This window comes from Elephas maximus, chromosome 3, assembly GCF_024166365.1.
Source record: "Elephas maximus indicus isolate mEleMax1 chromosome 3, mEleMax1 primary haplotype, whole genome shotgun sequence".
Classification (NCBI taxonomy): Eukaryota; Metazoa; Chordata; class Mammalia; order Proboscidea; family Elephantidae; genus Elephas; species Elephas maximus.
The window spans coordinates 158,422,675-158,439,477 of NC_064821.1; positions in this window are offsets into that span (position 1 = coordinate 158,422,675).

A 16,803-nucleotide genomic window follows, 5' to 3' on the forward strand; every position below is an offset into this window, starting at 1 on the left:
GAGGGCCTTAGTGTTAACCAAGGCAAGGAAGGCATTTGCCATGGCTGTGTTTATAATGCCTGTTCCTTGAAATCTGCCTGAAGCCTGCAGCTCCTCAGAGCTGAAAGAGGCAGCAGAGCCACCAGTGGGAGCAACTGGTTTTGGTAAACAATGAGCCAACTTCTCCCCCAAGGGAGCAGATCAGAGGAGATATAATGAACTATAGAGAGAAACTCTCCAGCAGTTCACAAGGCAGCCAGGACAGGGACTGCCTCTTCTGATTGACCTTGGCTGCTGTAATGGCATTGAGCATGAGCTTAAACTAGTCTTGGTTAATGGGCGCAGGGAATCAGGTACCATTAGGGGCACTCAGGGCTCTCAGGCCTGCTTAGAAGCCAGCATAGGCAGCTGCTTCCGAGGCACAAGCCACAGCTGAGTAAGTCTGCTTAAACTGATCTTGAGAACCGTTTGAGCTGATTCTAAGAGGGGCAGATTTCTTACCAGCTTGGCTCCAGAGTTCCAGTTGTTCCGCCCTGCAGAGCTGGAAGGAGATAATTGCTCTATAACTATTATAGTTACATTCATAGTACATCTGGACCTGAGGCTGTTTGACCTCTGAAAACCTGAAATGGAAATAATGCAGTTATCTGAGCTAAAGACAATTTAATAATAATAAAAAAAAATACTGAAACCAGAAAAAGGGAATTTATCTTTTAAGCCACATGTCTTGCCTAGTGATGGAATGCGTACCTTTCATAAGGATGAAAGATGCATTAAAGGCTGAATAAAAGCTGTTGTTTTCAACTCAATTCAATAAGCATTTGCTATTATCTGTTGTGGGCAAAACACTGTGCTAGGAGTAAAAAAAAAAAAAAATTCCCTTTTTCTGGTTTCAGTATTTTTTTTTATTATTATTAAATTGTCTTTAGCTCAGATAACTGCATTATTTCCATTTCAGGTTTTCAGAGGTCAAACAGCCTCAGGTCCAGATGTACTATGAATGTAACTATAATAGTTATAGAGCAATTATCTCCTTCCAGCTCTGCAGGGCGGAACAACTGGAACTCTGGAGCCAAGCTGGTAAGAAATCTGCCCCTCTTAGAATCAGCTCAAACGGTTCTCAAGATCAGTTTAAGCAGACTTACTCAGCTGTGGCTTGTGCCTCGGAAGCAGCTGCCTATGCTGGCTTCTAAGCAGGCCTGAGAGCCCTGAGTGCCCCTAATGGTACAACAAAATAAGTAAGACACTGCCCTTGCTCTAAAGAGCATGCCATCTAGTAGATAGCAGAAAGGTGAGACAGGTACACAAGTAACCATGACACAAGCCATGATGATATAAAAGAAGCCAACAAGTCTTACAGGTATTTTGAAGTGTCTGCCCAATACAGTACCGCCGTTCCTGGAGAATAATCCCTGGACTGCCCACTCAGATAAGCTTCTGCACTTATGTTTATACTATGCAACCCATTCTCAGACTCTCTCTCTCAGAAATTTAAAATTCGGCCTCACGGAAGCTAGTTGATCTCTATTTATTGGGAGGACTGCCAAGGATGAAAATTGGAACAAAATAGACCTACTCAAAGAGGTAGAGATGAGAGTCCACATGACTTCGGATAGAGAGAGAGAGAGAAGGAAGGATGAAAGGAAAGGAAGAGAAGGGAGGAAGGAAGGGAGAAAAGAGGGAAGGAAAACATGGCCTCCTTAGCTGTCAGTTTTACAAACCATGACTCTAGCGCTAGGTAAAGGCTTCTTGAATTTAGGTTCCTTAAGGTCTATAGGGTCACTATGAGTCGGAATCGACTTCACTACAGTGGGTTTGGTTTTTTTTTTTTGGTAAGGTCTTAATTAAACCCTGGTGTTGTAGTGGTTAAGTGCTAGGGCTGCTAACCAAAAGGGCAGCAGTTCAAATCCACCAGGTGCTCCTTGGACACCCTATAGGGCTATTCTACTGTGTCCTATAGGGTCGCTATGAGTTGGAATCAACGGCAATGGGTTTTCATTCTTTTTTTTTTTTTTTTAAGATCTTAAAAGAGCCCTGGTGGTGAAGTGGTTAAGAGCTCTGCTGCTAACTAAAAGGTTTGCGTTTGAATCCACCAGCTGCTCCTTGGAAACCCTGTGGAGGCAGTTCTATTCTGTCCTATAGGGTCTCTACGAGATCTCAAAATGTTCCACATTCTAAATGCCCCCCTCCTTTTTTTTTTTTGTAAATTTTGCTTGGATTAGTTCTAATGGGTTGCTTTTACTTGCATCCAAAAGAATAAGAGTGAAGCTCAGGGTTCAACTCATCTCTCCTTGGTTGCCAAATGCTGCACTAGTTCTGGATGCACATGGGCTAAATTGAAGTCACAAGGAGTTTTAGGCCTAGTAGGGATTCTGGTAGAAGAAAAAGTAGTACTATGAGAACACTGAGGAGAGAACAGCATTTATTTCCTCAGGGGAACTTTGGGAAGGCTTCAGAAAGGATGTGGCATTTGATCTAAGCTTTGAAAGATGAGTAGGGTTTTAACAAGTTTGGCAGGATAATGGCATCTCAAACAGAGGAAAGCTATTTCCTACTAAGAAGATAGGAAGGTTATATTAAGATGTTACTTCTAAAAAGAAAGCCCAGACTTGCTGGCCTGACAGAGACTGGAGAAACCCTGAACGTATGGCCCCTGTACACCCTTTCAGCTCAGTAATGAAGTCACTCCTGAGGTTCACCCTTCAGCCAAATGTTGGACAGGCCCATAAAACAAAATGAGACTAAATGGCACACCTGCCCAGAGGCAAGGGCGAGAAGGCAGGAGGGAGCAGGAAAGCTAGTAATAGGGAACCCAAGGTTGAGAAGGCAAAATGTTGACATGTTGTGGAGTTGTTAACCAATGTCATAAAACAATATGTGTACTAACTGTTTAATGAGAAACTAGTTTGTTCTGTAAACCTTCATCTAAAGTACAATAGAAAAGAAGAAGAAGAAGAAAAAGATGTTACGTCTATATTTCATTGCCCCTTTAATCTTCAGCCAGGCTCTAGAATGGCAAGCTAGTTGCACCCTATGATCCAGGGGCCAAATCTGGCCTGCCACCTGTTTTTGTGTAGCCTGTAAGCTAAAAATGGAGACACCTTTTATATTTCTAAATAATGGTTAAAAAAAGTAAAAAGGAAAGTATATTTCATGACGTTAGAAAATTATATAAAATTCAAATTTCAGCATCCATAAATAAAGTTTTATTGAAACACAGCCACACTTATTCATCTATTGTGTATGACTGCTTTCTGCTACAACAGCAGAGATGAATAGTTGTGACAGAGGCTGCATGGTTTGCAAAGCCCAAATCGCTGACCCATGCCCTATATTTCAGCCTTAAGAGGTTTCCTTTGAACATCCGGGATATGAAGATGCAGACTTCAAAGAGGTTATAATGAAGGCAAAATAAAGTATGAATATGTACTAAGTTGTTTTGAGAATCACCCATGTTGTCAAGTGAAAAAATAATGCAAAAAAAATTTTGGCTCTCATTTTTTTTTTAAATAATTTTTATTGTGCTTTAAGCGAAAGTTTACAAATCAAGTCAGTCTCTCACATATAAACTTATATACACCTTACTACATGCTCCCATTTACTCTCCCCCTAATGAGTCAGCCTGCTCCCTCCTTCCAGTCTCTCCTTTCGTGACCGTTTTGCCAGTTTCTAACCCTCTCTACCCTCCCATCTCCCCTCTAGACAGGAGATGCCAACACACTCTCAAGTGTCCACCTGATACAAGTAGCTCACTCCTCATCAGCATCTCTGACCAACCCGTTGTCCAGTCCCTTTCATGTCCGATGAGTTGGCTTCGGGAATGGTTCCTGTCCTCAGCCAACAGAAGGTTTGGGGACCATGACCGCCAGGATTCTTCTAGTCTCAGTCAGACCATTAAGTCTGGTCTTTTTATGAGAATTTGGGGTCTGCATCCCACTGTTCTCCTGCTCCCTCAGGGGTTCTCTGTTGTGCTCCCTGTCAAGGCAGTCATCAGTTGTGGCCGGGCACCATCTAGTTCTTCTGGTCTCAGAATGATGTAAGTCTCTAGTTCATGTGGCCCTTTCTGTTTCTTGGGCTCATAATTATCTTGTGACCTTGGTGTTCTTCATTCTCCTTTGATCCAGGTGGGTTGAGACCAATTGATGCATCTTAGATGGCTGCTTGTTAGCATTTAAGACCCCAGACGCCACACTTCAAAGTGGGATGCAGAATGTTTTCTTAATAGAATTTATTTTGCCAATTGACTTAGATGTCCCCTGAATTGGCTCTCATTTTTGTTAAAAATTTTATACACACATATCCCTGGGTGGTACAAACAGTTAACACACTCAGCTGCTAACCAAAAGTTTGGAAGTTTAAGTCCACACAGAGGCAGCTTGGCAGAAAAGCCTGGCAATCTACTTCCAAAAAATCAGCCATTGAAAACCCTAAGGAGCACAGTTCTACCGACACACACGGGGTCGCCTTGAGTTGAAGTTGATTTCATGGCAACTGGTTTTATACAACAACATGCGCGCGCGCGCGCATATACACTCACAAATATATGTTAATGTATGCATTGAGAAAACATGAGGCAAGCTATCAGTATTGGTTACTTCTGAAGCCTGGATTATGGGGAATTTTATCAAAAAAGCAATGATAATAATATCAGTAATAACCATATTATATTGACTGCTTAAGGAGCCCTGGTGGCGCAGTGGCTAAAGTGCTCAGGTGCTATCGAAAGGTTGTATGTTCTGATGCATCAGCTGCTCCATGGGAGAAAGATGTAGCAGTCTGTATCTGTAAAGATTATAGTCTCAGAAACCCTATGGGACAGCTCTACTCTGCCTACAGGGTCACTCTGATCTAAATCAACTCGATGGCAGTGAGTTTGTTTTCTCTTGGTGTTGACTGCTTACTGTATATCAAGTATCGCGCTAAGTGCTTTATGTATAAATATCATATATATCTTATAAGATATAAGATGATATAAGATGATATAAGAACTGTTATTTCCCTCTTTTAGCGAATGAAGCAACTGAGGCACAGATGATTAAAATAACATGTCCAAGATCACACTGCATTAACAGAGCCGGAATGTAAGCACAGGCAGTCTGAATCAAGTGCTTCCTCTTTTTTCAGCACAACACACTTGCACTTCTGAGGTTATGAGTTTCTTGTTAGACTTTTTAAACACTGACCATCTATTACTTCTAATCGGGTAAAACATATACTTTTAAAAAATAAGAAATATATAAAGCACCCTATACAGTGCCTCAGACTTCAGACTGCAGCAGCTGTCTTAGAAGAAGTACAACCAGAATGCTCCTTAGAAGCAAGGATGGCGAGACTGCATCTTATATACTTTGGACATGTTGTCAGGAGGGATCAGTCCCTGGAGAAGGACATAATGCTTGGCAGAGTACAGGGTCAGCAGAAAAGAGGAAGACCCTCAACGAGGTAGATTGACACAGTGGCTGCAACAATGAGCTCAAGCATAACGATTGTAAGGATGGCTCAGGACCGGGCAGTGTTTTGTTCTGTTGTGCATAGGGTCCCTACGAGTCGGAACTGACTCGATGGCACCTAACAACAACAACAACAATACGATGCCTGGCACAGAGTAATGATGATGATGATGAGAAGGAGGGAAAGGAAGCTAATGATGATGACTTACTCTTCCAATGATCCAGGTTATGTAGAAGGACTATGTATCTTACAAGGTCCCAGGTACTTTACATGGTTAGTTGGCTGAGGAGGCATTTGATTAATTGTTGTTATTCTTGTTATTGTTCCTACGACCATCAGGGTTTCTCAGAACCCCAGAGATGGGCTGGTGCTTTGTGGGTCTGGGATGGAGCATGACAGCTCAAGCCTGCATCCCAAGGGTTAGGAAGAAGCTGCTCTTTGTATTTCCCCCTTGCTTGTTGCAGAAAAAGCGTGGATGGGAGATGTGGGTGCTAGGGTCAGGCAGAGCAGGGTTCTAAATCTGGTTCCAGAACTTATGTATTAGCTCTGCAAGCTTGCTTTTGTCCTTACATTGTCATAGTTGGACACGTTTGTCTCGTTTACCCAATTCCACCTTGTGTAACAGCGTAGTAGGTATTTGAGGCCACTAGGGAGATCCCACTGCACCACTGAAAGGCCTCCCATAGCCTGAGAGTCTCTCATGAAAGATTCATTTCTTTGAGTTAAAGCTTTGCCAAGAAGAGGTGACACTTTAAGCCACTGATGCTGTGGCAATTTAATTTCATGGAATTGCAAGATGTTAGAGCTAGAAGTCACCTAGCGTCTAAAGCCTCATTGTTCCTGCATCTAAGGCCATCCTTTCCTTTTTCCATCTACAATGGGAGAGGTGTCCTGCTCCTGTCTAAGTTAATCCTTCTCCCTATGCTCTGGATCCCACCCACCCTTCTCCTCAAAGACCCCCTTCTCTCCATTTTTCCCTCTCCCATATCATCACCTCTCTTCCTCCACTGCCTTCTCTCCCACAGTATTTAAATACCTCTAGTCTCTCTCAGGAGTCCCTGAGTGGTGCAAAGGTTTAATGTGCTAGCCTGCTAACTGAAAGGTTCAAGGTCTGAGTCTACCCACAGGTGCCTCGGAGAAAGTGATCTACTTCCAAAAAAATCAGCTACTCTGACACCACATAGGTCGCCACAAGTCTGAGTTGACTTGGGTTTAGGCACCTGCTCAGAGTATACCATGTAGGTGCTGTGGGGAATACAGTCAGGTATCTACCACATCACTGCCTTTGAATCAGGGCTTCAAACCAGTTTGTTCTGGTTTGAACCCGTGTTTAGAGTTTGCATTTCCACCCTAGATGTACTGAATCCGAATCTACAGTTTAACGAGATCCCCAGGTGATTCTTATGCGTAATAAATGTTGAGAACCACTGTTCTACTAGTGGTTCTCAGACTTGGCCCCTAACCAGCAGCGTTAGCATTGCCTGGGAACTTGTTAGAAACTCGAATTCTCAGCAGGGGCTCCAACCTAATGAACTGCCTCAAAGCCCTGCTTTGAATCCTTCACAGCTTCATCTGGGAGGCAAAATATACACACTCAGTTAAAGTATCAATACAAGACAATGAAGATAATTAAAAAATGGTTGCATCAATACAGTGACAGAGAACTGCCAGAAGTTCAAGCCAGATGCAGAAGAGGGTGTGGAAAGAGGGATATCATTGCTGATGTCAGACGGATCTTGGCTGAAAGCAGGGCACACCATAAAGATGCTTACCTGTGTTTTATTGACTATGCAAAGGCATTCAACTGTGTGGATCGTAACAAATTATGGATAAATTGAGAAGAATGGGAATTCCAGAACACTTAACTGTGCTTATGGGGAACGTGTACGTAGACCTAGAGGCAGTCATGCCAACAGAACAATAGGATATTGAGCTGTTTAAAATCAGGAAAGGTGTGCGTCATGGTTGTATCCATTCGCCATAATCATTTAATCTGTCTGTTGAGCAAATGATCCGAGAAGCTAGACTATATGAAGAAGAACACAGTATCAGGATTGGAGGAAGGCTTATTAACTACTTTCTATATGCGGATGCACAACCTTGCTTGCTGAAAGTGAAGAGAACTAGAAGCACTTACTGACGAAGACCGAAGACTACAGCTGTCAGTATGTGGGTTACGCCTCAATGTAAAGAAAACAAAAATCCTCAAAACTGGACCAATAAGTACCATCATGATAAATGGAGACAAAACTGAAGTTGTTGAGGATTTCATTTTACTTGGCTCCACAATCAATGCCCATGGAAGCAGCAGTCAAGAAATCAAAGGACGTATTGCACTGGGCAAATCTGCTGCAAAAGACCTCTTTAAAGTGTTAAAAAGCAAAGATGTCACTTTCAGGACCAAGGTGTGCTTAATCCCAGCCCTGGCATTTCCAGTTGCCTCACATGCATGTGAAAGCTGGACAATGAATACGGAAGACTGAAGAAGTACGGATGACTTTGAAACATGGTGTGCGTGAAGGATATTGAATATACCATGGACTACCAGAAGAAAGAACAAATCAGTCTTGGAAATACAGCCAGAATGTGTCTTAGAAGTGAGGATGGCGAGACTTCGACTCACCTACTTTGGACATGTTATTAGCAGGGATCAGTCCCTAGAGAAGGACATCATTCTTGATAAAGTAAAAGGTGAGCGAAAAAGAGGAAGACCCTCAATGAGATAGATTGACACAGTGGCTGCAACAACGGGCCCAAACATAGCAAAGATTGTGAGGATGGGGCAGGACTGGGCAGTCTTTTGTTCTGTTGTACATAGGGTTGCTATGAGTTAGAACCTACTTGTTGGCACCTAACAACAACAGGACAATGCATGATTAAGGCCAAATGAATGGCATAGGCCAGTGGTCCCTGGCCCTTAGCATTACTTGGGAACTTGTTAGAAATGTAAATTCTTAGGCCCCACCTCAAACCTAAACCAAAAAAACCAAACCCGTTGCTACCGAATCGATTCCAACTCATAGAGAGTCTATAGGACGGAGTAGAATTGCCCGAGAGAGTTTCCAAGGAATGCGTGGTGGATTTGAACTGCCAGCCTTTTGGTTAGCAGCCTAGCATTTAACCACTAGGCCAGCAGGGTTTCCACCTCAGACCTACTGAATCAAAAACTGGGTTGCCCAGCAAGCTGTGTTTTAACAAGTCCTCCAGGTGATTTTGAAGCACTCTGGGGTTTGAGAACCACTGGGGTAGGACCTGGGAATTGCTGTGGGCAGGGGTACAGGTCAAGATTCACCAGGCATCTGGCACTTAAATTTGATTTGGATCAGGGAGGTGGAGCAAAGGTAGAGGGTGATCCAGAATGGTGAACAGGATGACTGAATGTACAGAAGATGCTATAGGAAGAGTGGGAAGAGAGGGTGCTGTGGGTCAGAAGGAGGGAAAGGCTGGAAAACCAAGAGCAGTAGCCTGGCTGGAGTAGAGGGTTCCCACAGAGGAGACTTGGAGGCTAGGAAGCCTTGAATACTAGCTATCAGGGACGGGGGAGGCCACAGGATAGAAGCCTCTTCTGGTTCTCTGCATAGAGAGGGTTCCACCTACCAAATGGAATTTCTCTGCCCTTTATCTTCACAGGCATTCTTTCCCAGACAACTACTCCCGATCTCTCATCACCAGGGTGAGCGTCGCCCCTCTCGTTTGATCCTTGCTGGTCTGAATCCAGGATGATTTCTCTCCTCGGGGCTCCTCCATCAGTATGTCTTCCTCCTTCCAAGTCCGCCCCTTTACTACTGCGACAGATGAGAAATTAGAAACCACTCCTTTGAAAAACGGTTCCTAGAGAGGCTGCATGATTTGAACAAGTTCCTATTCAAAGCGTCAGGGGAGCTACACCTGCCTTTTAAAGTGTGACGGCGTGTACCAGGGATTCATTCAGCATGAATCAGAGGGCGGTTTCTGCGCGGGCTTTCTGCTGCGCCTGACAGTGAAGTTACACAGGGACCCTGCGGAAGGCTCACCGAGGCGACACGGGAAGCCGCTCTCTGTGGGAAGTCCCTTCCAAAGCCCAGAGGAATCCTTTCAGGCGGCGCAGCCTTGTTTCCCAGCGGGATATTCTCTGAAGACAGCTTCTGAACACCCCTTTAGGATCTGATGTTTACAACACCTTACTCCCAGAGAGGGACGAAGTGCAGTGAGCGATGAATGCGCAAGAAGGAATTCTTTTTTTCCCTTGCAAGTTTTCATCAGAAGATCAAGGTTTTAAGCCTGAACTCTTCTATTTGCTAGCTGGGCGATTTCGTCCAATTTATATAACTTTTTTCTGTTGCCTTATCTGTAAAGTGAGGATAATAAGACCAACTCACAGAGTTACTGTGAGAATCAAATGAGAGGTAAAAGTACATTATAAATTATATAGTCCGTGGTGGAAATGGTTAATGCGCTTGCCTGCTAAACCAAAGTTTAGAGGATGGAAATCTACCGAGGGCTGCCTCAGAAGAAAGGCCTAGCCATCTAAATCTACTTCCGAAAAATCAGCCATCGAAGACCCTATGAGCACAGTTCTACTCTCACAGACATGAGGTCTCCAGGCTTAAAAAAAAAACAAAACCTGGTGCAACACTGCCGTTACTGCAGTGGTCTCCCCGTTCCTCTGACCTCCCCCACTCCGTTAGACACTGTTCAGTGTTGGGGACTGGTTTTCCCAAAACATGATTAGCATTATATGTGGCAGGGCAATATTTTAAGACATTAACAAATATTTTCCACCTCCACTTCGTAACTCAACATTTCTTTTGATCCTTCTCCTTTAAGTCACCAGAGGGTATGAGGGGCACGACTAAAGAGGTAAGTGCCTGCGAGCCCTAGGAGCTCTGGCTTTTCCCAGACCAGGGAAGACCTTGACATTCTGAGAAGAAGCCCATGGCCCTGACCTGCTTCTCACAGGATTGGACATGTCTCGGAGGTGCCAGCAGGATGGGTGACAATGGCAGAGGGCCAGCCAGCTCCCCACCCCAATGCTTGCTGAGCCCCACAGAACTTGGTGTCTGCCCTGAGGATGGGGATGCTGGCTGATGCCTTACCTGAGGTGTTATTTCCACCACAGAGTGGAATGGGTGCGCAAAATAGAATTCAGTTTTAGCTCTTGAGTATTTCAGTTTGAGCCATGGCAATTAAAGAATTGTTTCTATGTCAAAGGGCCAGTGACTCCTTAGTGTCTTCAAACTCAAGTTCATGTGTTTTCGTATCATCTAGACTCTCCACAGTCTGACCAGCCAATCTTCTCTTACATGCATTAGTCACAAAGTCCAACAGAGCCTGCCGTTGTTGTTAGGTGCCATCATGTTGATTCCGACTCAAAGTGCCCATGTGTTACAGAGTAGAAACTGCCCTACAATTTCCTAGGCTGTAGTTTAAGAGCTCACCTGCTAACCAAAATATTGGCAGTTCTAATCCACCAGCCATTTCTTGGAAGCCCGATGGGGGCTGTCCTATAGGGTCCTATAGGGTCACTATGAGTCGGAATCAACTCCATAGCAGTGGGTTTGGGTTTGGTTTGGTAATCTTTATGGCAGCACATCATAAGGTCTTACTTCAGGGAAGCAGCTGGGTGGGTTCAAACCACTAACCTTTCAGTTAGCAGCTGAGCACTTAACCATTGTACCACCAGGGTTTCTTTCAATAGAGCCTACTACGTAAATATTTCTGAACTCTTGTCTCTCTATATTGCCACTGCTTCAGCTCTGGCCTTGTTTTTCTTTTATCCTGACTGCAGCACCTCCCTCTTCCTCACCTCCAGCCCCCACTCCTCTCTGCACTGCAGTGCCAGAGGTAACCCAGTGTTGAGGTTAAGAGGATGGCCTTGGAGAGAGAAAATACTCATTCTGCTCCTTACTAGTTGAGTGACCTTGGACAAGTTTTTTCATATCTCTGGGGATGATAAAGGTTATTTATAAACCAAGGTTGGCTCTAAGTAATGTAAATAATGTAAGACATTGCTATCATTACCTTTCCAAAATGCAAATGTGGCATGTCATTTCCCTTTAACCCTTCACTAATTATCCAGCCCATTAAATAAAGCCCAAATTCCCTAGAATGTCCTCTGAATGCCTTTATAACCTGATCTCTACCTGTCTTCTCCATCACTCTTCCCAGAAAACAAACAAAAACCCCGCTGCCATCGAGTGGATTCTGACTCATAGCAACACTATAGGACACAGTAGAACTTCCTCATAGAGTTTCCAAAGAGCACCTGGTGGATTCCAACTGCCAACCTTTTGGTTAGCATCACCCTTTGTCCGTCCTTATTTACTGCCCCCCAAGGTGCTTCCTAAGGAGCCTTTACACATGCTGTCCCCTGTGCCTCCAGTGCCCTCAGCTTCCTTGCCACCTACTGAGCCCCCACCTCATTACCAATGACCAGGGGTAATGACACCCTTCTGCATGCTACTTTATACAGACCTCAATTGTTACATTTATCACACTGTAATATAATTTTTTTCTTTATGTGTCTGCCTCCCCTATTAGACTGCAAACTGAGGGAAAGAATGATGTCTTATTTTTCTTTCAGGCACATAATAGGTATTTCAAAAGAAAAAAAAAGAAGTGTGTTCAATGGATTGATGAACCAGTAAGCTGTCACATAGATAAACCGTGTTCATCCTGTTTCTATGAGCTTCCTTTTAGTGTCTTCCTGCTTCAGATTCCAACTTTTGCTTCCGTCTGTGTAGATGATACCAAGCCTTCAAGTCTCCCCATCCTCATAAAGCCACAATAGATGACTCAACTAGGCAACTCTGATAATGCTCAAGCCAAGTAAGCTCTCGCCTCTTAAAGCATTATCATGTTCTGCCTTGTATGAGCACTATTCTCATTCTGATCACCATTATTTTCTTATTAAAGTACAGGCTCCTTGAGAGCAGGAGTGCAGCTTCCTTAGCTTCCTGTCCTTCACAGCCCCCAGCACAGTGAATGACCACTAAGTGCTTATTAAATATTCAGTCAGTAAATGAATGTATGGAGTGCCTGGGTGACACAATTAATGCACTCGGCTCCAAAAAGTTGATGGTTCAAATTTACCCAGAGTATCCTGGAAAAAAAGCCCTGGCGATCTACCTCCAAAAAATCAGCCACTGAAAACCCTGTGGAGCACAGTTCTACTCTGATACACGTGGGGTCACCATAAGTCGGAATCGACTCCACTGGCAACTGGTTAAATGGGTGTATACAAGAATGAACAAATGGATTGAAGTCTCCTTTGTCTTAACTTATAGCAGTTGTCTCTTTTGTCCACCTTGAAATATATCCATATACGATCTTAATTATCTAATGTGTTCTGAATGCAAGCAATTGTAAACCCAAGAGCAAGGGCTGTCTTATTCTTCCTTTTCTTTTCCCACAACCCTGATCACAGAGCTGAAAAAAATAGAACAAGTTTCATAAATACTGCTTGAAGAACTGAACTAGCCCTCCTGACTAGGAAGTAACAAACTATACAGAGGAAGAAATTGGTCTGATATATTCCAGCTAGTTCCACCCAGTCAGTCAGTGTGAGTGCTTCTTCACGTAGCTGTTTTCTCCTGTTCCGTCCGCTCTTGTTCAAGTCTGTTTCTGTAGCCTGCGGCTAAATGTTACAACCAGCTCGAGTTCCCTCTACTCTCATTCTCATCAATGCCAATAGCAGCTTTCCTCAGGATCCTTCCTCAGTTAGTCCCTGCCATTGCCTGCTCCTATACTAAACTGATCCTGAGGACAAACCTTCTGCCTTATCTCCAGCCTACAGACCTGGAGGGGTCAGAATAGTTTTCTTACAACAACAGCAATAACAATAGTAATAATAGCTAACGTTTAGTGAGTGCTTGCAACGTGGCAGATGATGAGTTAACTACTGAAAAGCTATTTTTACGTTTTGGAAGTAGATAGCGGTGAAGGTCGCACAACGTTGTGAATGTAATTAATGCCCTTGAATTGCACACTTCAAAAAGGTTAAAATGGCAAATTTTGTATGACCCATATTTAGCACAATAAACCACAAAAAAACAATTAAAAAAAATATTTTATATTTAAAAATATTTAATCACACAACACCTGACTGCATTTCAGCATAAGAGGGATGAATCTTTCAGAAATACATAAAACAAAATATGACATCCTTAGCGTTTTTCTGGGTTTTGTCAATTAGTCCTCGCAATGATCACAATAGCTAATATAGAGCCAGCCACCGTTTTATGTACTTCACATACATTAACTGTGTTTTAATCCTCACCACAACTTTTGAGGTAGGTGTACTATTGTTGTCCCCATTTTACAGATGAGGAAACTGAGGTACAGAGATGCATAGAGAGGTTCAATAACCTGCCAAAGCTGCAGTGGTAGAAGTGGCTGAGTCAGGATTTAAATCTTAAGAATCTGGCTCCAGCATCTGTGTCCTTTATCACTACATTTTACTGCTTATGCAGTAGTGCTAATGTCACTTTCATTTTATAGATTTGTTTATTCGTTCAGTAAACATGTACTCACCTCCAGGTACCCCACAAGCCTCTAGTGATAATAAAGCGAATAAGGCAGATACGGTCTCTGTTCTCATGGAGCTTAGCTTCTAGATGAGGAAACTGAGGCTGGAGAGGATAAGTACCATCTAATGAAGGTTGCTCAGCCTATAAACAACAGCTTTGGGCCACTTGAGTCTGACTCCAAGGCCAGTGCTCTAACCCTATCCCAAACTGCTTACCTGAACAGATTCTCATATTAAAGACCGGCAAATTTTTTAAAGGATTACTGGAGGTGTCACTGAAGTGTATCCACTTCCTCTTCTTCTTTTCCTTATCGTGTTCCTGTACCTTCAAGTGCTCAAGGGTAGAATTTAGCCCTGATGGGGGCACTCATGGAGCCCTGGTGGCATAATGGTTAAGAGCTCAGCTGCTAACCAAAAGGTTGGCAATTCGAATCCACCAGCTGCTACTTGGAAACTCTATGGGGCAGTTCTACTCTGTCCTACAGGGTCAGTATGAGTCGAAATCAACTCGATGGCAACGGGTTTTTGGTTGGGGGCACTCAGCTGGAGAGATTACTGAGGCGACTGAGCCCACCACCCTCACTGACTGGGCATCCCTTTACTCATCTTTAAGCTATTTGAGCTCTTTTTAATATCACCAGAGAAAACTAGCTAGTAGTCCTTCTCAGCATCTTCCCATCCTACCTTCCTACCAAATTCAAGGCCTCCACAGCCTGTACGAGGACAAAGTCCTGTCTCATCTAGATCTCCCACAGGATTTCCACTCCACTGGACTGAATCACCCTGCACATCTTTCCCTTTCACCAAATGAAATCTCCCTGCTCCTCTAGGCATTCAGCCTAGATCTGTTTCTCAAACCTGTGTCTCTTCGGTTGCTTTAGATCCTGCCCAAGTCCTTGTTATCACGCTTCACTTGTGAAGCACAAAACTCAACACGGCCTGCATTCAGAAACAGTCAAGCCTATTGCTGAGATCTGGGCAAGCCTGCCTAATAGGCCTTCTAAGCATGGCTCCTGTGCAGGACATTACGGGATTGAGTGGTCTGGGAAGCCTGGCTGTCTGCATCCTGAGCAAGTGCCAACCTGGGCATGAGCTGGGGGTCCTGGGAAGATAGATACAGGAGTCTCAAAAAGGATGTTACAGGCAGGCTGAGGGTCAGCTCTCTTCCTCTTCACCACCCTCGGTCTGGGAATACAAGAACCCCTTTCAGCTTTCACAGGCTCTGAGAGTTGGGGGGTCAGGGCTTAGCTCTCCACAACTCAGGCATATTCTGAAGACCCGCTGGTGGCTCTAAGTGAAGACCCCCATATTGTTGTTAGCTGCTGTTGAGTTGGACCCCAACTCATGAAGACCCCATACACAATGGGATCAGACTATTGTGATCCATAGGGCTTTCATGGCTGATTTTTTGGAAGTAGATTGCCAGGCTTTTCTTCCTAGTCCATATAATCTGGAAGCTCCCCTAAAACCTGTTCAGCATCACAGCAACGTGGAACCTCCACTGACAGATGAGTGGTGGTTGCATTTGAACTGCACTGGTTGAGAATTGAACACCATTCTCCCACATGGAAGGCAGGAATTCCATCAATGAACCACCACGGAGCCAGTCAGAGGCCTGAGAGGCACGGTAAGGAGAATTCGTACCCTCTACGCTCCATGCCATATTGTTTGAATTTCTCTTGTCACTGGAACGGCTACTTCCCAGGGAAGCAGGAGAAAAAGAACAAATTCATTCTTAGTTTTAGTTCAGGTTCCCCCCAAAACAAGTGCTTGTATGCAGGTGATTGATTTGGGAAGCAGTACTTAGAAATAACATCAGGGAGCTTGGAGTCTGCAAAAGTTGAAACAGGGGAGAAGGGGAAGCTAATCCATGATTACTTTTTATCTGATCACCATTGTGGACAACCGGAACTCAATCCCAGTTGGAACCCTCTGCCAAGAGCCATGTAGACTCATCTCAGACTTGTCAGCCTGAAGGGTAGGAGAGGGTAATATTAATCCACCGGCGTTTGCTCCCCTTTGATGCAGTGTTGCCTTTTGGGTGTCACCTTCCTCACACCTCCAGGTTCGTATTAGAATGACTGAGCAGGTTCCTGGAGGCAGTGGTGGCAGAGAGGCCAGGGGAGAAAAAGTGAGTGGTTTCCAGTGCTGTCAGCTTTTACTTGCTTGAAACTGGTTGCTGTAGCAATGGATGAATTAAAAGTTTGGCCCAGAGGATGCAAGGCGAAGCACTGGTTTCAGAAGACCAATACTCTTCCCACTCCCCTCAAATTCAGATCCCACCAATCCCTCAAAGCCCAGTTCAGTCCTTCTCCATGAAACTTTTCCAAAGGAATCTGACCCATAGCCAACTTTTTACCTTCTTACATTCTGGGCCAATGCATCTCATGTACAGCCAACACCCACTTGTTAGTGGATGCTTGCGGATTGCTATGATGCTGAAGGGATTACAGTGGAGCTTCCAGGCTAAGATAGACTGGGAAGAAAGGCCTGATGATCTACTTCCAAAAATCAGCTTATGAAAACCCTCTGGATCACAATGGTCAGATCTGCAACCGATCATGGTAATGGCCCAAGATTGGGCAGCGTTTTGTTCCCTTGTGCATGGGGTCCCCATGAGTTGGTAGCCAACTGGACAGCAGCTAACAACACGTTAGAGCATGTTCAGCAAGTAGTACTTTATTATCGATTGATTTGTACTGTATGTCACAGTCGTTTCACCCCTTGGATGATAAGCTTCTTAAAGGGAGCGACATCATATACCCCACGCCCTGGCCTAGTAGAGTGGTGGATTTAAAATAGCCCTGCCAATCAGGAATTATCGAATTAAATGGCATGAAAATTATTAACAAAAGAGCTCTGCAGTT